We start from the raw sequence: 22,207 nt of genomic DNA on the forward strand, positions 1-22,207 counted from the left end.
ATTCTGCCTACATTTTTCTAGGGCTATAAGGGCTTGAATAATATTCACCAGATACCAAATGGCAAAGAAGAACATGGGAAAGTGAGTTACACTCACCATCAAATTTACATCCATATGCATAACCAGCCATTTGTGTTTCTGCATTCTTCTCATTTCCCCATGAGAATGCAGTAATCCTACTATTCCCATTCAGGTAAACACATTTTTTTCTTTCTTTATTGTGAAAATAGCAACAGGATTTGGCTCATGGGGAAATATAACTGCAGCAATAAAACTATAACAACGATATTTTATGCATGATATCATTAATGTTTTAATATTTTGATAAACGGTTTTGGCAGAACTTCCATCTCCCCTGCTCTTTCAGCTTCTTGATCTGAGCTTGTTCTCTAGGTCAGCAGCTGAAGTCATCAACATTTTGCAGTCTCCATTATCCTTGGTGTTACAGTTGCTTGTTGTTGGTGTCATACCCCTTGCATTTCCTAAATCATTGTCCAAATTTAAATTAAAGCTTAATGGTAATATAAGGCACATTTATTGGTTTACAGCTAACATACTGGAGTACTGCTTGTAAAAATAAGGTGATTTTCAGTGGTATATGTATCTCATCATTTTTCAGAGCAGCTTTGCTACAAATCCTCCCTAAAATCAGCTAGGATTTTAAATTAAGTGTAACACAATGGCTTGCAGGCAGGAATTGAAAGAGCCAGCACTCATCCCCATTTCCACAAGCCCTGCTGGCAACACCAGGAGTTAAATGCCAGTGGTGACCCATCGAGCTCATCTCTGTGAGCAGCTCACTAAATACCTGCCTGTGCACACTGCAGGAATGCACTCTGAACTGTGGGAAACTGTGAGAGCTCATCCCTGGGGCTCTTTGTCTGGGATAATTTACATGGACTTCCCTGGTGCCTAGCATCAGTTCACTTATCTCAACATCTCTAGCCATATATCTGGAAAAAAAAAAATCCCTTTTATTCAAAATAATTTTAATTCAAAACCCTTTTAATCCAAAACCAAGTTTGGCATAAGCTTGGCTTGTGAGAGCCGATGCATTCAAAGAGATTTAGAATTTTTATTTTCAGTTTGTAGAACATACTGAAACCCATTCATATGCACAGTTAAATGGAACTTTATAGCAATTTTGAAAATAAAGTCCTCATGGATAAGAACCTACAGAGTCCAATGTTTATGATTTTCCATGGTATCTTTTATGCAAGCATTTCAAGGCCCTTTCTAATACTAAATGTACTTTAACACTCCACATGTTATTTCCTTTTTAAGGAAAAAGTGACACACAAAGAGGTTTAGTAGTTTGGCAAAAAGGGACATGTAACCCAGGCATCCTGGACTCATGCCTTAGTCAGAGAACAATTCTATTTGGATTAGGTATTCAGCCTGCCCTGTTAAAATGATCTAATTAAAAGGATTATAAAATGAGAGACTTAATATTCCAGCAAGACCTGTAAAATGGGTTAAAATGGGTATACTTTCTAATACTTGGAAAAGTGTCTGGATTGTGATACCGTATGAAAGAGAGTACATTCATCACCCACCAATACTTTACCATTCATTAAAAAAAATGTTTTTTTGTAAATAGTGAACAGATGAATAATAACTAAAAAGAAAAAGCACAAATGTTAGTCAACAAGGAACCAAAAGAGTTCAGTGAATCCATGTCCTGAAATTAGAGCTGTCATAACAATGTATTTTTTAAACAGATAAAGTGAATTTTCAAATATGCACATGCCAGATAAATAAATATTGATACAAATTTGAGATTTATAATAATAGAGATTTACAGCAATGATGCACATGTAAGTTCAGTGATTGAGTGAACAGAAAGTTCACTCAAAAATTAGAATATTATTTAAAAAAACAAGTAGCAGATCCATTCTATATAATAGGAAAGGCTTTCTTATGTAAATTCAGAGTCTAATTTTCAAAGAAGATTTGAAGGCAGCAGCAAGTCAAAATATAGCTTAGCAATGTCTAGGAAGGTATCTCTTCTTTTACTGGTTTATTAATAATGTAAATCTATCCTGAGCTACACAAAATATTATTATTCTGATAAGGTAAATAAACATCACTGATAATACTGATTATTCTGTCTTGCATAAAGTAATTTATTAATAGATTAATAACTGAACTAGCTCTGACTTCTCCCTCTGGAAAACCTTTCTATTTCTTAGTTTTCTTTGGCAGTGACTTTCTAGACATTTTATTATCTTTTGGCATAAGTGAAATTATTCTGAACACAGCCTTCCTACAATTAGTTTTCACATATACCAAGTTGTTATCATATTGTTTTCTGATTTCCATACCATCATATCCTTCTCATAAGGTTATACTGTGCTATTTCCTGTATTTCCTTGTGCTGGATACACCTTACAGGAAAGTGATACAGTAAAAGGTGGAAAGCTACCGGTGTGATCCTCTGATGGTTCTCCCTCTCAGCAGGTCTAGGACTAGCACATCTCTTCCTCTTAAGATCTTCCTATTCTCAGCTGGTCCTGTGAGTCTGGCTATTTTCACACCACACCATTGTTGATACACAATATAGATGATGGGGAATTCTCCAACCAAACTGACAGAAGACACCAATGATTAAGAAAAGGTTGTGGGAATATGTTAATATCGACGGAAATTTAATTTGGAGGGACTTCTGATCCAAATTCTATACATTAAAATAGCTGAAAAGGCAGGCTGAGGTTTAAATTACTCCTTGGTCTGACTGAGCTCCACAACACAGACACCAGACTACAGGTGAAGGCTGAGCAGATTTCCCAGTCTCTGCCATTGGAATGGTCCACTTCTCATGGTTTTCATCATGCTCTGTGGAGCAAGGACCTGAACCTTAGTTTCCACTGCCCCAAGTTACAGACCTCATGGCTGAGCTTTCCAAAATATTTAATGATTAACACAGAAAAGATTCAAAGGGAGAAATAGAAATATCCTACCCAATCCACCCTTTCCAAGAACAGTCACCCTGCGGGGTAACATATTCTGGCATAAATGAGGACACCGGAACAAAGGGTTACCCTAAGTGGCCTAGAGGATCACCCGGACACATTAGGGATTCTGAGACAACTTCCTTCATCATCTTGGTGGATTTCAAACAGTTTTTAACACACAAATTAGTGTGGTATAGGTAAAGCATTCCCACCCAGTTCTAGCCCTGCGGCTATATGGAGTCACACCAAAACCTCATCTGGCTCCCAGGCCTCTGAACCTGGGCAAATATAAAGATAGCTTAAAATCTTTTCCTGCACTGAGACTACTATGAATTGGTTCTGAACTTTTATAGGTTCTCTTCTGCATCTGTAGAAGAAACTGTTCAGGTAATATTTAAACTGTATGTTTAACTTGATGCTGGTTTTTTTCGCCCACCTCTGCATTTGTGTAGGAATAATTCCCAGGAGTTCTAATGTCAGATACAATCCTGCTGTCCTAGACAATGATGCCATGAAAAGATGGTCCCAGCCTGAAGAACTTCCTCCCTCACACACATCTTCTGATACTTAGGACATCATTTAAGTTTTGGAGTTTGGTTTTGGCTTGTTTTTTCGGGAATTTTTTTTAACTGGATAAGCTAGGAGACAGTGGAAAATCAGCTACTGGCCAAAACACACCCTTTCTGCAGATTTGGAAGACTTATGTGTGGAAATCTGGGCAGGAAGTAACTTATTTGGGAACAGTAATAGCTCTGCAGGTTTCCTATTCAGCTGTTGCACAGGTGGACCTTGAAGGAATTTCCTTTTAGAAATTAAATAAAACCATATGGTAGTATCTACATGCACTAAAGAACTTGAATATAAACACAGCATCCTGACTTACTTTTTATTTAGAACAGATGGTCTTTATAAAGGGAACACAAAGGAAGCACTTAAGATGGGAGATACGCAGTACAAAACAGGTGAGTCAGAAGAAGTTTCAGTCCAGTCTTGTTTTGCAAATTAAATTTCTTACTGGATAAAAAGGCTACTCTCATTCTCAACAGAACAGTTTTAAAAATAATATTAGGGGACTTGTTTCCAGCCCTATGTACATGTGTCAAACAATGATTGTTTTTATTCAGGAAACATGAAAGACAGGACTTACAATGAGGATGCAAATCATAATTGAAGTGCACTTGGCAAAGAGCTGCAGAGGTTGAAGGAAATATGCATCATGTCCATTGAGGCTGGATCTGCTCCATACTGTTAGTCACACAATTCTGCATGAACTGCTGTTGTAAATCATCAAAGGATAGGGGATGTTAACCTCCTGCAACAGTAGCTGAGGATGGGAGGATGGTTAAATCTACATCATTAACCAACACATTACAAATTCACTGCTTAACAGAGCTGTGGCAATAAATCAGTGATTTTTTTTTTTAGATCATCATCTCTTCTAACATTAGCATTCTAAATGTCAAAGCACTCTCCTTTTTTTTTTTTTTTTTTTTTTTTAAGCAACCCAGAAGGGATGACTGTATTTCTGGTACAGAACAACAGGTCCAGTGGTCTATCTTCTACTTCGTGTAATACTGTTGAATTAATGTCTGACCTTGCCTTGGGACACAGTGCCATGAAACAGTTATTTTGTATTTAAAAGGAACTAAAGCTTCCATGCATCTCCCAGTAATTGTCAGTTCTACCTCATTATGAGGAAAAAGTTATACTTTTTTGTTGAAGTACATGCAGATATTTTATACTTCATTATGTTGAAGTCAAAACCACAAACACATATTGCCCAATGCTAAAAGGAAATCAGAAAACATTTCAACAGAACAGTTTTTAATGGTGCCTTAGCAAAGATACTTTTACTTTGTAATTTTCCTTCTGCAGCAGATGTTGCAACAACTAATGAAAGCTTGTTCATTGATATAATCCAGCTTTGTATCAGGCAAATCAAACTATTAATCAAAAATATTCATTTGATCCTCAAAATCCAGGTGATGAGCTTATCTTTCAAGAACTGAATAATAATTCAGACTCTTCTTTTAGCTTCCTACTCGTCACACTTTTTTTTGAAGTTTTCCAGGTATTTTTTCTGTAGCACAAAGACATGCAATACTTAATTTTAAAATATATTATATTCTTTCATTTCTAGTGTTTTCTTTAAAAAACACCTATCACTTTGCCTATCCTTGCTATTAAAACAGGGTTAACCAAATGTTAGTACTATAAGCTGTATGACCCTAAGAATTTAAGTTTCAGTCAGGAAAGAGTCATGTGCTAAAAACTTGTGTGCCATATGCCAGCAAGTGAACATATAGTTATCCAGTCCTAAAGGACTTCTTCATCTATGTATATTATTGATATTTAAAGGGTTAAGGTTTGTTTTTATAATTAAGAATATAGAAGCAACTTGTTAATTTTCTATCTTTGCGGCCATGAAATCAATAGCAGTGAGCCCACATCTTGTTTGGCCTTTTTTTCCTCATGTGGAGGCTAAAGCTCTTTCTCAGGCCTTTGATGGTCTTACCAGTTCCAGCTGAGCTTTGGCTTTCTTAACCCCATCTCTGCATGCCTGGGCAATATTTCTAAAGCCCTGTTTTGTAGCTTGGCCCCATTTCTGATTCCTGTATGTGGCCATTTTGCAGTAGGGCTGTGTCATGAATCATAGAATTGTTTCATTTGGAAAATACCTTTAAGATCAGCCAGTGCAACTGTTAACCCAGCACTGCCAAGCCCACCACTAAACCATGTCCCCAAGTGCAACACCTACATCTTTTAAATGGTGACCTTCACATACGGTGACTCCAAAATTTCCCTAGGCACTCTGCTCCAATGCTTGGTATCACTGTGTAAGCAGAGAGGAGAAAACAAGGAAAGGATAGCAGCATTTTTCAAGTAAGGTGAATGTCATGAAAAGAGATGTGAGAAAATTTGGGTCGGCACCAGTAAGTGAAAGGACAACAATCTGAGAAGTGAATTTCAGTACTGACTGGTAGCAAAGCTTACACTACTCATATCTGCCTCATGGCTCTGCAAGGGTGAGATACACAAGAATAATCATTCCAGCACGCCATAAGACATACTTTGCTTTCTTATGCTCCACTTCCACAGCTCCTCTTCCTCCAGAAACCACCTCCTGAGCTAGTTTTGGAAAACAAGAACATTTCCCCTCTAATGTTCAAGCTGAAACCCATCTATCTCTGTCCTACAGGGCAGAAGACTACCCTGGTCCCTATCCTATGCAGCTTCCACAGCCAGACTCCTGCCTACAGCTTTCTTAAACTTTCTTTTTCTACAGTAAATCATGGCAGGAAGGGCAGCTGGCTGCCACTTGTGCTTCAAGGACACCGTGATGACAGTGTCTGATGACAGACTAGTGGTGCAAAGCTATTGGCAGAGCAGTCAGATGGGCAAGGGACAGGGCAAATAGAGCCAGAGAGACACAACTCTCTTTAAACTGGGTGGGTGGGGGGGGATAACACCTGGTTATCCTCTCTCAAAAAGAGCACTACACAACTGGAAGGCTTAAAAATATTTCAAGGAGTGAATGTTAAGACTATATAAGACTATTAGGGCAACATGACCAAAAAATATTTATAATGAAGTTTTGCAGAAGGTAGATAAAAGGTTCATATTGTATCTGATTTCCTTTACTATGGGAAATGAGAAATGTCTGACAAGATGTTCTTCTATTATACTTGACCAGGATCTGCAGGAAATTCATATTTGTGATTTTTATGCCTTTAAACAAATGCAAGACATGGACTGAGGAAACTGGAATTTTGTACAAAAGCTCTCCTAAGGCATGGAAGTGCATGATGGAGTTTGGCATGCATATCCTAGAAGCAGTCTCCATAAAAAGAAGCAGTGCTTATGGGTCAGAGCATTTCTGTGCTTGAGGTCCAAGAAGCTTCATGTGCAAGAGATAGGCTTGCTTTGCTTCCTGTCAGTGCCACTCCAGAGGACTTGCATTGCTCCCACAGCTGCTTCACTGCATTGTGTGGATACATCCATCTGCTCAAGCTTTTTTATGGCTCTTTACACCATAGCTCAGTACCTGGTGGTGGTATTGACCCTGTGTTCAGTATCAGTGGACTTGACACACACCATTTTTACACTTGGAATTGCTCAGCTCAAAAATCACAGAGGATATCTTCACTGGGAGTACTGCTACAGCCTCCTATGATAGCCTGGGTAAGAGGAGCTACAAGGTGTGACCTGTGTTGAAACACACACTTGAACAGCCATCCAAGTGATGGAACAGCTGATGCACTCTCTGCCTGGTGCGGCCCTACACTGCTGTGCTGCTCACGCCACGCCAACCAGCGTATACTAGTTCAGTCAGACCTACTTCACACTGCCTTCACAGAAGTGGCTTCAACAGAGACAGCCTGTCACAAAGGAGCCCTGAGAAGGCATAAATGATTTGTGCTTTTCCTTCTGTCATTCAAGTTTTGAATGAGAACTTTACCTGAGCAGGGCTGATGGAACAAAATACTTTTTTTTGTAAAATCAACTTTTACAGGCTGAGAGGCACACGCTCAGCATCTGGAGTTAGTGGCTTATGGTCTTTCCGATAATTGTCTGATATAAATGACATTTGAGTAAACTTTCCTATCAAAAAGGCAACTCACTGACTTACCAGCTCAACAGCTGGCAAATGATTTATAGGATCTGTAACCAGTAACTAGGGGATAAAAAATGCTGGAGAATATTCTGCTGTTAATAGTGTCAAAAGTAATACAATATCTAAAATACTTCTTATCAGTTTTAGTAAAACAAATGCTCTAGTGAGTAATTTTAACCTTAACTTCCTAATGCAAGCACAAATTACAGTTTATAGGAGCTTCACAAAATGTTACTGTTTTACAAAGTACATGGCTAAGAACACACTTCCCTTACCCTCAGGTGATGATGTGCTTTGGCTTCTAAAAGGCTTCACTAGAAAAACTAAAAAAAATTGCCATCATTAGTTCCAATATGAAACTTTACTAAATATGATTTATCAGTGTTGGAAAGGCCGAAGTCATACAGAGACATAACTATAGGGAAGCACTGGTTCTTCTTTTATTTCCTGGTTATTTTGTAAATAAATGTCTTCCTTGACCTCACTTTCTTCAGGTTTGGAGGTAAAGTTCATATACATATTTAATTTAGCATTATGAAAGTCCTTAGAAAAGACCTGTACTTCATAACTAAAAATCATATAAGACTACTGCTAAAAAAAAAGCCTAAACTGTTGTGGAAAGTTTGTAAAAACCACTCAGAATATTTATTTAAAGCTAATAACAAAACACTGGTATTAGAATTATTGTTGGGCTATGCAACAGAATTTATTCTAATAGTGAAAATTTGAATTTAGAGAGCAGTGTTAATATATGACAACAGTTAAAAAAAGTTCCTGGTTGGAATTTATGAACTAAATTAAGACTGATGACACAAAAATCATAAGCACTGGAAGAAGCTGCTAAGGGTGAAAAAAAAGGGGTCAAACAAACAAGTAGAAGTCAGAGGGATAAAAAAGATGAACTCTGTGTTTGCTTATTTGCAGCAAGGTTAAGAGCCACAAACTCTGTGATGAAGATTTGATGGAGAGCTCACCAAAGAAAAGACTTCCAAGATGCAGTGGCCAGAGATGAAGTTCTCAGAGGTGAAGTTCACACCGCAGATTAGGTACAAGCTTGAAAGTAAGTTTGGCTCTTTATACAGAGCCAAACTTACACAGAGAGATCGTTTTCCTTTCAAAATGCAATGTATTATGTTACAGTTTACATAAATTACCATAGTGGATGGAAATTGCTTGGTGATAAAGTTGCATGGCCTCTGCTGAACAGATAATACAGAAAACAATGAATCCTGACTAGGTAAAGTCCAGTCTTGCTTACCAGGTTTAATCCATACAGGCCTGCTTGAGTCTCTTCCCATTCTTTACATCCACCTCTTTAAAACTACATATGGCAAAGGAGAAATTTTCAGATACCAGTTCAAGAGGCTACAAAGACTGTTTGGGGGAGAGACAATTTCTGTCATCTTATTTTGCACCTATCAGATGGGCAGCAGCTCTATTCAAAATGTCTGGTACAGTGGCACCCCCACTGTGAACTGTGTAAATAGAAACATTCCTGTGATGTAGAATTTATTCCTTTATCATAAGAAAATGAAAATATTTAATTTCTTCTAGAATTATATAGGTAATAAGTCCCAAGATTTATTCACTCTCACATGGCAAAAGAGAACCAAAATGCATTTCTTTTTAGCAAGCAATATTGCTTTTATGTATGTGAGTTTTAGGAGGGAAAACTTACCACTTTTGAAAAATAAAGTTTTAAAAAAGTATATGTCGACAGACTTCTATTAATGTTTTCCTTCCTCAAGCTTTGTAACTGATAGAAAATGGGGTCCCCAAGGAGAGAAGCTGAGGCTGACCCTCCTGCCAGCTGGACAGCTGCAAGCAGGAGAGCAGACTCAGCTCCAGGCTGCCTGGTGCACTGTAGGGATCTCTGGGCAGAAAACCAGGATACGTTATCTGTGAGATGTAGGGAACTCCTTTAGAAATGACTGCTCTTTATGGAAAACCTTTCTTAGACAGGTCAGTGAAACACAACTTGCCTCAGGTATGTTTTGCTCATCAACAGGTACATTCCACTACTTAACAAACGAGTTCAACACAAGAACCTCCTGTTGTGGGTCAAAGCATGGTGGGCAGCCCTGAGGGAGTGCTGCTGAACCCAAACTGGGAGTCTGGGGCAGTGTTGCTTGGGGAATGGAAAGCATGAGGACAAGGACAAGGAACCAGAGATACTTTCCAAAGCAAGACACCAAGTATAGTAACACAAAGAAAAATGGAGCAACAAGTGAAAAGAATGAGGGTGAAGAAACAGATGAGACTTAGACTATCCAGGCTGGATGGGGCTTTGAGCAATTTGGTATAGCAAAAGACGTGCTAGTCCATGGCAGTGGGGTTGTAACTAAATGATCTTTAGGGTCCTGATCAACACAAAACATTGTGTTTTCATTTAAAACAGAATTTTATCATTTTATCATTGTCATTTTATCATTTATCATTTTATCATTTATCACTACCATGTAAAACTTCTTTATAAAGTGAGCCATTCATCCAATGTGATACCAAAAAAAAATTGGCAGAAGTAGAAGACAAATAGAAATTCCAGTTCCTCCACTGATTGTGAAAACTATACTTTCTTTAGTTTTCCTTTTTAATATCAAGCCTATAATTATTTTTTTTTTAACAGGGACTACATTTCTCTTCCATGGAAGCCAGTCTTTACTATTCTTGCTATCAGAATTTCTGCACAAATCTTATTTAATTTATTTTAAAAATCTCATTTAATCTTACTTAATTGCTCATGACACAACAGTTAAACAGTCACCTTTATGACTGTTATTAATGAAAATCTTCTGGTTTACAGTTTCACAGTGCCTGTATCTCAGGATTTAAGGCCAGGTGGAAAGTACAGAGAAGAAAAGTTCTATAGCCCTGGAAAAAAAAGAGGTTAAAGAGTGTGACCATTTAATGAATCATCTAAATTAATTTTTGCCTATGCTCTTTGCAGTTATTTATGACAAATTCCAAAAGTTCAACACAAGAAGAATGAAACAAGCAGATGGCATTGTGTTTTACCTCTGACCAGAGTTAAACTGGGCTTTTAACTGTGGTAACCTGATCTTTTATTTCTTATATATCATCACAGGTCTGAGGATGCAGTTTCACAAGTGAAATTTCTCTCCGATTACTTGCAAGTGATACCTTTGCAGTGCAGAACCACCAAAATGGGACTGCTACCCCCTGGTAATTACTATTCTCTAAATAGTATTCTCTATTCTCTTAATATTATATGTTTCTTACAGAAAACGAGTAGCAAAACGGAAAATATGTCACAGCTAATGAAGTTCTTCAACTTTTACAGGTGAAAAAGTACAGTATTTTCCCCTCATTTATACACAAATTTGGAAAAATACTTTGTCAGAAGAATGAATTTAGTAGACTTAGTGTTGTTATCTATCCACAAAATAAGAAATTATCTCCTGCTGATTTCAAATTAATGGCAGAAGGAAGAAAAGTACCAAAGTAAGAACACTTCGTAATCATGCAGTGTAAGTCGAGTATGTTGAGAAAAGAAGGCATATATATAAAGAGAGAGAGAACTTACAGAATGTCAGCTGCTGTGGGTGCCCCCTTTATCTCCAGCCACATGTTCCCAGTCCCCTTCCTGCATGAGCCTATGCCAGTTTGGTCTGTCAGTAAGAAAGTCTGCTGTAAAATGAGAATAAATTTTTACCAGTTGGTATTTGAAAGGCTTCACATCCTAGAGCCCCTTTTACCAAGAATTCACCTAATCAATATTGTCAGTGGGTGGGACTGTAGGTAATTTCAATAAATTGGGGCTGCCTTGGGGCTGTGGCTAATATGCCAACCATATGGGACAGTACTTCAACTGTATACTGTTCTCCACTTTATTCTGTGTTGGGTTTTGCTTTGCACCAGCATTTATTTTCCTCTGATGGTGTCAAATGCTGTTTATCATACAAGTTTATGGAGGAGAGTAACAAACGTGTTAAATACTGTTTTCTTCTCACAGCTCAATACAATGGCATGTTATCATGCAGCAAGAAACACAGTATTGAGCAGCACCCAGTTCATTTTGATTGTATTGTGATCCTGAAGCAGTTTAGCCAACAATGCTGTTATAAAATGTATTTAACTTTTGTAGAAAAAGCCTCAGGCTTCCATTGAAGCTTTTCCTTCCTTAATACAGCAGTCACAATCCTAATAACTCTGAGTAACATAGCCCTTGAGTTCCCACAAAGAAACTGTTTCAGAGCATTTGCTGATCTGCTGTAGAAAAGCATAACATGAAACCAATGATAAATGGAATTGTTTTACATTACATGTGTGCTTATTGTTTCATAGCATAATGTCCGGAGAGGAAATAACTCTGGCAGAATCCACTGTGAGATATTTTTCGTTGCAGGTCACTGTGAAAGGACACACAAAGGATAAGAAAATTGCATTACAAGGCAATTTGTTGAGGACAATGAAGAGAAATGTCTAGCTGAAAGATGTTATGAGGTTTACTAAGTCATAAAATAGCAGATGAAATTCAGATAAATTTAGAGTAATCCTAAGTTTATACACCCATTACTATAGGATCTGAAATCAATGTTTCCATGCAGTAACAAGGTCTAGGAGTTATACTTCCCCAAAATCTTTGACTCAGTGTCCAATAGCAAACACAAAACCAACCACATTTTAGGAAATTCTAAGTAAGGAATGGAGAACAAGGCAGAAAATGTCATGTCACTATATAAAATCCTATGTTGAAATACTCCTGCTAATTGTACCCCAACATGTAAAATACTTCAAACAGATCAATTATCATTCAAAACATTGGCAGGAGAACTGGAAGAGATGTAGAGAAAGGAAAAGACAGGGAGCAGTTTCCATATAAGAAATTGCCTAAGGGCAGATCTAGATAATCTAAGGAAGGCATCCCTTATGCCTTATTATCTTCTTTCTCTGTTGGCTTCTGTCATAGGCAAGATATTAGATGGACTTCTATGTCTAGTATGAAGCAGTGTTGTTTCTCCTTATGTTCTTAATCAAATCCTGAATCAAATACAGCTGTCTGTCACCATGCTGTTGATCCAATTTCACCTGTGATTGGAGAATGATGGTGATTTTGGCAGCAGTAAGCATTGTGCAAGGGTTAAATAATGAGTACCATTTCTATTTTGGACTACTAAGCACATTTAACTCTTTCAAACCCTAAGCAGCCTTGACCACAATAAATCATCTTGCCTGAATGATTCTCTAGTTTTAAGACTATCCTTCATAAAACACAGATTACATTTGTTTTAGGGCAGATCATTCATTCATGTCTCCCAACAGGTGAGGTTTATCACAACGATATATTTTATCCTTCTAGAGTAATCCCAGTGGAAAGCCTACATGCTCATTGAGAACCTTATACAGACCAATTTCCTTTCTCATAACCTCTCTTCAACAATGGTAGTAAACAGATGCCAATGAAGAGTAAGTACAGGGCACGAGACTTATCTCAAGTACTCTCCTAACCACCACATAGTTTTAGATTGACACAGTCTAGGTCTAACATGATTTGTCAGCTTAAAAACCTAAACAGCTTTTTTTTTTCCAAGTTGTTCTTTTCATCGTACACAAAATTTAAGTATCCACAACATTCTTTGGAAAGGGGTTCTTCAAGTCTGCCACCAACTGTGCCAAAACCCACCTTCTTCCATTTGTTTGGGATTCAACTCCTGCTAGAAGCCTGCCATACACTGCAAAATACAGCAAGCTCACAATCTTTACCATTATGTCTATACAATGCATGATTCTGAAGACATCTATCACATCACGTTATAAACCCTTTATTTTTCAAATTGGGAAACTATACTGGCTATAGTTCTGGCATGTACTCAATCCTCCTCGCTTATCTTCTTTGAAAAGATTTTCCAGTTTTAGTTAATTACTTATTTTTATTTTTTTTCTGCAGCCTACCTTGAATACAATATAAAGTTTCAAGCACCACAATATAAAAAAGACATTCACTTCTTAAGAGAATGTCTAAAGGAGGGCAATGAAGGTAGTGAAGGGCAAGCCATAAGAGGAATGGCTGAGGTCACTTGGTCTGTTCAACCTGGAGGAGACTGAGGGAGCATCTCATTGTTGCCTGCAACTTCCTAATGTGGGGAAGAGAAGGGGCCGGCACCAATTTCTTCACTCACATAACCAGTGACAGACAGGAGGAAAAAACATGAAGCTGAGTCAAGGGAGGAATTAGGTTGGATATTAGGAAGAGATTTTCACCCAGAGGGTGGTTGGGCACTGGAGCAGGCTCCCCAGGGAAGTGTTCACAGCACCAGCCTGACAGAGCTCAAGAAGTGTTTGGACAACACTCTCAGACCCATGGTATGACTCTTGGGGTGTCCTCAGAGCCAGGACTTAAGACTTAATTATCCTGATGAGTCCCTTGCAACTCAGCATATTCTGTAATTTTATGTGTTTTTTTGGTTTTCTTTGGTTTTGTGGGGTTTTTCTGTTTGTTTGTTGGTTTTCTTTTTTAATTTTTATCTTTTTCAGGTTTTTTTTTGTTTTTTTTGGTTTTTTTATAATAAGGGAGGCAGAACTGCATTGAGTATTAATGCTGAGAGTGAACAATGCATTTATGCATGCAAAATAATGCAATTGATTTTCCCTTCATTCCTTTCTAAATAATTTTTTGAACTCTATTGAATAGACATTGAATTGTATATTTTCCATTTAATTGCTATTCATAATCCAAAGGCTTCACTCCTGAATGTCACTGGTCAGTGCAGAATCCATTGTACAAGAAGGAACTCTTCCACCTTACCTTTACCTGCATCGAGTTTCATCTAACATTCTATTGTCCAGTCACTAGTTTCAGAAAGTTCTGCTCTTCTTCTTCATTGTTGTCTTCATCCTTGTTATCAGAAAGAACACAAATCCTCTGTAAATCCTTTCACTTCCTACTCAATGTCTTCCTTGTCTTCTCCTTCCCCTGTCATTTATTTAGCACATATTTGAGCATGGACACCCACAGACTTTGGTGAAGGCTGTAATTAACATTTTCCTTCATCCCTTGCATCCTGTCTCATAGCTGATCATGTCTTACCCCATGGTTCTTTAGATTCCCAAGAGCTTTTGAAGGAAACTGACTTGACTAACTATGAATCAGCCATCTTCCCCACACAAATCAGACATATGCACTTGTCCATCAATTAAATTATTTCTCAGAGTTTTACTAACTTGTTTGGTTTAAATCTTGTACTACAGATGTATGGTTTCCTTCCTTCTCCCTGGAACCTGTTTTAAAGACTGATATAATATCTGCCATCATTCCAGTCATCATGTACCAAAATAGTTTTAAATGAAGTGGCTACACATTACCACTGTCAATTCAACAATTTCATCCCTGACTTCTCTTAAAGCCCAGGCATAAACACTGTCCATCATTAGCTAGGATTTCATCATCAATGTGTCCTTGACCTCTCCAGGCACCTAAATGAGACATACTCTCTGAGGAACACCTTCTCTCTCCAAAGGGATCTAACAGGGATCTCCAATTTAGTTCACAATGAAAGCTTATGTAAGGAATGTATTTGGCTTCTCAGCAGTGTTCTTGCCCTCTCAGTGCTTCAATGCCATGAGCACTCTTTGGCTCTGAGGTCTCTCTAGTATGCTTCCTGCTCTTCATATGTCTGCAAGAAAATTTAATATTCATTTGATCCTTTTAGCTCATTGTTCCTTTAGCTGTGTTCTGACATGCACTATTGCATTTGTACAATTAATCTGTCAGTGTTTGAAATCCTTTGTCTTTTCCTCGTTTGGATACAATTCCATCTTTTTTGAAAGATGCCTTCTTATTCTAATAATCTACTTATTGTTTTGATTAGACATGCTTGCTTCCTTTTCACCCTTATTTAAGCCTTCTTAACAAGTGGTGCACTGCTGGGTTTCCAGAGTGCGGTTCTACACTAACGTCATTTTCCCTCAAAGCTTTACTTACTTGAGGTTAAATTTAACAAATTCCTAATTTTTACATATTTACCCTTTTGGAAGTTGTGTACCTCTGGGGTAGTGATGGTGGGGGTTGAATCCATTCTCTGTAGGGATGCTGAATTTGAATTTAGAACTTACATGCACACCCATTAAACATTACACACTGGTTTTGTCTAAGGAGGGATAGGTTAAGAATGACAGGTCAGGACTTACTGGGTTTAAAAGGAGTAATTTCTTGTGGTGTCTCAAAGCTGCTTAAAAATTGGTAAAGTGATTAAGAACCACTCAAGGATTTTGTACTAATGAAAGTCAGAGGTACCAAAAACTTTGTAGCAGGCATTCAACAGTGGTAATATTAGCAATATTAACAGGCTTCAAGAATAATTTAAATAGCTAAGAGTAGTGATCCTTTTGTCATTTTTAAACTATTAATCAGCAATTACCCTTTTATTAACTTTAATATGTTACACATTTTATTTGGTGTATGTCAACCATACACAGCTTTAATACACTGTTTTAATTAGTTAAAAGAAAGGGAGCCACTAAAAATACACAATAATCAGTGAGAAAGCTGAGGCATTAAGCATTCTTTAGCTCATTTTTAAGCTGGTACTTTACTAAATCCCTACAAGCTCTTTAGATCTTTTGATATGCCTACAGAATGTAGTAGTTTGAAAACATCAAATTAACTTTTGAAAGAGACATTTAATGAGATAAATTTACTTTTATTTTTGAATGACTTTCCTTTTTTAAAGCTGAATCATCTCAGGAAAACACAGCACTTCCAGTTTATTTCAAGCAGATAATGTCTTCTTGTGGTTCAATTCAAGATATTGTTCAGTAAAGAAATTTGGCTCAGATTTGTGTTACAGAGTAAGAAGTCAGTAGTCCTCTAAAAATACTTGTAGTGCCTCCAAAATGTATTATTAATACTTCTCAATATATTGAACAAACCCCTGAGAGTCATGGAAGGTGATATAATGTAAGCCAAAACCATGAAGACAGTGGGGTGGGAAAGAAAGTCATACTATGCTCTATTTAGACACTATGATAATGCAAATTACGTACAGTCAACTTAAACAGTTCAGATAACTATTTCTGGCACAGTTGACGAGAGTTTGATTTTAAATTCTTAATATTTTCACAGGCAGAATTTTTCAAGCCCTTTTCCAGATCTTATAAAAGACAATTGTATCAATGCCTATCAACAGAGCTGGATTTTTAATATCATGGCACAGACCTCTATCACTTGAGGCAATCATAGTAATAATTGCAGTAATCACAGTAGACTGCTCCTCTTAGGCAGATAACTGGAGGAGACACATGTGACTTTTGCTGAGCATTTTCAGATAGTTGAGTCCAATCCCTTCTAGTTCCTCACAGTCCCTATTGCCTACTTTCTTTTATCCTACTTCTCCAGACCTTTTCTGTTGCTGTCTGTCCACATCCTCACCACTCCTTGTCCTTTTCTTTACTATCCTCTCTGATCCCTGTTGATACCCCATATTATCTTCTTTACTCCTCTCCCTTTAATCTTCTCCAATTTACTGAATTTCTATAAAAAAAGCTATGTCTTTTTCTGTGGTATTGGCCATAGAAACAACTTCAATATCTAAGCTGATGCTCAAAACCCACTTCTCCTTAGGCAAATATCCCAAGGAAGTTCAAACTCAATTGCATTTGACAAATAGAAGCATTTGCCAAACAGGAGCTTACATAAAACCCCAGCTACCAAGCTGTCTGCAGCAGTTAACTGATTCTTTGATGGAGTCAGAAGAGCCTGTAATAAACAACATGCTCTAAATTTAGCTTGGGATTCAATCATTAAAAATGAAATCTAGGGGTTAACCCTCCCCTTCATTTCCATATCTGCAGCCTGGCTCTGCCTTCACCCAGTGATGTCTGTGCAACGCATCAGATTCAGTGGAAAAAGTGTTAATTTCATACTTTTTTCTTAAAATCTCAAAAGGCAAGGACAAACTGGGGCACCCTGCAGGCACACATCCACTTGTATATGCTTCTATTTTCATGCAAACCCCTTCCCAAACCCAAAGCTGATGAATGGTAATTGGACACATGGATAAGAAACCCCATAATTCCTGATTATTTCTTAGTCTGAATCGATGGCTGCATGATATTGTACATTGGGCAGTCGAAACCATCATGGGCACCCTCTACTCTGTGCAGCATGAATGACCCAGGCTAGCGCTTTCTTGGGAAAAAATAGTTTGAGAACAAACATGTGACCAATCACATTATCACCCCTTGTAAATTTCTTTCACAACCTCTGTCAACCTGAGCATTTTAAATTCTTTTCTAGTGACATCTGTATTCATGCATCTAACTCAGATTAAAACCCACAGCAACAACATTACCCCTGTGTAGGGAAGCATCACTGTCAGCCTGTTCCTGTACTCACCAAAACTCACTGCCTTTTGCAGTCCTGCTATCAGCTCTTTCCTATTGATCCAATTTGCATGACCAGTTAACAAAGGATATCCCACAGCCACCTGTAAACCCTGCAGCTTCTAGTTTCCAGCTGAAAACAGCCCTGCTCACTCATTATTTCTCTGCTCTTTCCATACAAACTCCTAATGCCTGTCAAACATCCCATTTCTGTCATTTGGGAGTTGGCTTAAAGCTGCAGGACAAAAAAAACCCACAAACAAATGGGAGAGGTTTCCTTGGAGTTATGCATACTCTGCCTAGGCTGAACAGCACAGCCAGCTTAAAGCATTTTACACAACATGGAGAGGAAAATTAACATACAACATTGATCAACATGCTTAATTTAGAAGTTTTAATTAGGTCAGGATTTTAAACTGTCAGCTGTTTTTTAGTTGAAACATATTTTTCAGACTCACTCTAATTAATATTTAAGTGAAGTGTTTTCTTCAGCACTTGCCATGAATATCAGCTGTAAACTAAGACAACTTATTTGGAACAAAAATGCAGACTGTGCAAATCCACAAATTTTACCAATATTTGCAAGATCAAAATAACTATGCTGAAGACCAAAGGAACTGTTCAGATCAGAAGGGGGTATTTATACTGGTTTAAATTCACACTTAACTTCAGATGTTGAACTTCTCTGGGTAGCCTTTGGATTTTGGAAGTACTGCAGATAAGAACATCAAAGCTAACAAACCTGAATGGGAAAAGACGTTTCATAGACTGGTCTGAGGTACATGTCAGCAAACTTAATTTAGCATAATATTCAACTGTGCCCCAGATAGAAGCACTTGAAGTATGTTACAGCTCCATTCCCCAACTGTTACAGACATGCCTACATGCCTACTTCATCAGTCATACACCAGAAACTATAGCTCTTTTGTCTTCTATGGGGCACTTCTCTGAAGCTGACAGAGGTCATAAAAGTAACAATGATAGGCAAACAAAAGGAAAAGATGTTTTTCCTTTAGGGAAAGGCAGATTCAGGGCTTTAGTTCTGAGCCAGGAGTTTGCTGGGAAAAGGGAAAAGAAATGTGGAAACAACACTTATTACAGTACAGTCAGTTTGACTAAGCAGATTTAGTGACATTCCCTATTCTCGGTAAAGGCATGGACATATGCAACCCTACGAAAATATTCCAGATTGTGCTATGAATCATGGCTTTTTATTATGAGTTCAAAGTTCTCCATGACAGATCTACACCTGACTCCCTATGTTTGGAATAATGATTATCCTGCATAACACACAACAGCTTTCCTCTTGGGGTACAATGGAAGACTTTCTCCAGTGATTTACTACCACACTTATCACTTAATGATTTACAAAACTGGTTAATGGGACTTTTTGAAAGCACCCAAATTCTTATCTATGCCTGGAATAAAAGTTTCCTTAAATATAGATGTGGGGATGCTCTTTAAACACTTAAATACCTCACTCAAATAAATACTTAAATTTAGCAATTTTTCCACTGCTCTGTTCAAGGAAAGGAGAGTATTCAAGCAACTGGCCAAACCAGACACTGAAAACATAGAGGGTATTCTGCCTCAGCAGCTGACTACCTTTTGCTGCTGTTTTTGACCCCAGTTCCTGTCTGTCTTCCTTTGCTCCTTTCATAAAGCCCATTTCCATATGGGTTCATCATTCTTCAGTCCTAGTCACCATTATTCCATTATGTTTCACTGTCTTTGGGCTATGTTAGCATTGGAAGGGCCAGAGGTTCTTTCACAGTAATGAGGTACAGATGTGCCTCTGCTTTTCAGGCTGTCCTGTGTCCCTCCTCTGTCCTGAGGTAGTAAGACAGAAATTTATGCTCTTTACTTGACACGCTGTGAAATATACTTTAGGACAACAGTCCTAATTCCCATTCAGATCTGGAATTGGAAAACCTTTCTACTGCTGGGAAGATTTGAAAAATACATCATCTCCCAGCAAACTTTAGATACTTTTTTTCCTATAAAGATGGTTATGTGTCACTTTGTGGATGTTGATTCCTTGCATAATTCCTTGCATAAATGTCATCATCTAAACAAGATAAACTGTATCTGGAGAAGCAGAACACACACTGCTTATCTCAGAGAAACAGGGGCAGCTTTGTATTCATGAAAGTGACCATCAGAAAGGGTGCTTTTCGCTTATTATTTCGTCTAACAACTGAAGGAAGCAAACGACCAGGCTATTTTAATTTTTATTTTTAAAGTACCTCTTACACAGATTGTGACGGGAGCATTTTGTGAAAGACACTCTCACATCTTTGTTGAAATCAGGTCTAGTCAGGGAAGGAAGCTTTTGCTTCCTTTTGCTGCTGATTAAGAGTCTAGGGCTTAAAGGGCAATTCCAGACAAGGAAGGAGATCTTTATCACTGCCCTTGGAACAGTTCCCCTTGTTGTGCTCATTTTCTCCCACTTTTAACCACAATTTACAGCTGTAAAACGTATCTCAGAGAACGGTACCAGCATATCAGCTGTTCCATGAAGATGCTAGATAATTCAGCATTGTTATGTTTTCAATACTTATAAATGTTTCTAATAATATTACTTGGTTTCAATCAGTAAACAGTCCTTAAGAACTACCACAGCTGTTTTCTGAGCAGCTAAAGTAGATCAGCTTGTAAGAAAGCAGCACAGGTCAGTACTCTAAAAAATACCATGTGGGCAGAAGCCATCTGGTGACTATTACATGTCACCTTCTTCTCTTAGATTATTCACCTAGGGTCCGGTCGATTCAGGATAGATCTTTTACATTGCAAACCAGGAGAAGAGCTTAGGATCAACTGTAAGCATTCAGATATAACACATCTCTTTGAAAAATCAGTAAAGCTGATGCCAGACTGACACGTACCAACCATGTGCTCCCATCATGATCAAAGCAGACCACTGAGGGCTACCTTAGGGAAAACACGTCGGATCAAGGGAGGTTATTCTGTGCTTAATCTGTTGCTGGAGGAGCAGGGCATAGTTAGTCTACTGTGTACACTTTTGGAAACCCACATACACTTCAAGAGAGTTGTTAAAATTTTGAGAGGGTCTATGAAGTGTCTATCAAAGATGGCCAGGGACATCAGTCACATGAGCTTCAAGGATAACCTGAGGGAGATGTGCTTTATTGTCTGGCAAAGGGGAATTGAATAGCAGACTATAACTACACAAAGAGATCAACCACAGAATTACAGAATCGATTAGGTTGGAAAAGACCTTTGAGATCATTGAATCCAACCTATGACCTAACACCACCATGTTAATGAGACCATGGCTTTAAGTGCCCTATTCAGTCTTTCCTTAAACGCCTCCAGGGACTCCACCACCTCTCTGGGAAGCCCATTCAATATCTAATCACACTTTCTGTGAAGAATTGCTTCCTGATGTCCAACCTAAACCTCCCCTGGTGCAGCTTAAGACTGTGTCCTCTCATCCTGTCAGTTGTTGCCTAGGAGAAGATGCCAACCCTCACATTGCTAGAGCCTCCTTTTAGGGAGTTGTAGAGAGTTATAAGGTCTCCCCGAGCCTCTTATTTGCTAGGCTAAACAAACACTGCTCCTCACTGGACATGTGCTCCAGACTCTTCACCAGCTCTGTTGCCCTTCTCTGCTCTAGCACTTCAATGTCCTTCCAAATTGAGGGGCCCATACTGGACACAGAACTCAAGGTGTGACCTCACCAGTGCCAAGTACAGGGGGACAGTCACTGCCCTGCTCCTGCTGGCCACACCATTGCTGATACAGGCCAGGATGCCCTTGGCCTTCTTGGCCAAATGGGCATAACTGGACCATGTTCAGCTGCTGTCAACCAGTACACCCAGGTCCTTTACAACTGGGAAGATTTCCAGCCATCCTGTCCCCAGCCTGTATCATTGCATGGGGTTGTTGTGGCCAAAATGTAGGATTTGGCACTTTGCCTTGTTAGACAGTTAGACAGTTCCAAGTCTTCCATAGCTTCGAAGTTTCCCCACAGTATAGTAGTGTAGTATAAATGCTAGTTGATACATCTTAAACTGTCTGCACTATATTTTAAAGCTTTGAAGAAAAGATTCCTTCCAGCTACTTTTTTTTTTTGACTTGTACAGTTTGAGAGTGATTGCCATGATTGTCATGCCAGAACATAGGCATTTGAGATTCTTATTGAAGCAATGTGTTTGGCAGAGCTCCAATATTTAAATTTGTTTGTCCTACAGTGACTGACAGGCTGCAGTATGACGCTTGGTGTCTCACCAATTTGCCACAAATACTACTGAGGGACTTGTAGCAGTGCCAATGA

General features: G+C 38.3%; 2 long non-coding RNA genes across 2 annotated transcripts in view; both read right to left on the reverse strand.

Annotated features, from left to right (window-relative positions):
* Nucleotides 1-808: 808 nt before the first annotated feature.
* On the reverse strand, nt 809-4,266 carry LOC147655621 (uncharacterized). The gene is made up of 3 exons (XR_015289434.1): nt 4,102-4,266; nt 2,426-2,587; nt 809-953 (listed from the first exon to the last, which is right to left on the reverse strand). It is a non-coding gene; the product is annotated as an uncharacterized LOC147655621 (long non-coding RNA).
* Nucleotides 4,267-10,265: 5,999 nt separating this feature from the next.
* Nucleotides 10,266-22,207, reverse strand: part of LOC111925620 (uncharacterized) — a 31,871-nt gene continuing 19,929 nt past the window's right edge. Inside the window, exons 4-6 of the long non-coding RNA XR_015289432.1 lie at nt 14,336-14,425; nt 11,114-11,217; nt 10,266-10,440 (exon numbers count right to left, since the gene is read on the reverse strand). This is a non-coding gene — a long non-coding RNA (uncharacterized LOC111925620). The remainder of the gene's footprint in view (nt 10,441-11,113; nt 11,218-14,335; nt 14,426-22,207) is intronic.

The sequence above is a fragment of the Cyanistes caeruleus genome, chromosome 1, assembly GCF_971803275.1.
Source record: "Cyanistes caeruleus chromosome 1, bCyaCae1.hap1.1, whole genome shotgun sequence".
Lineage (NCBI taxonomy): Eukaryota > Metazoa > Chordata > Aves > Passeriformes > Paridae > Cyanistes > Cyanistes caeruleus.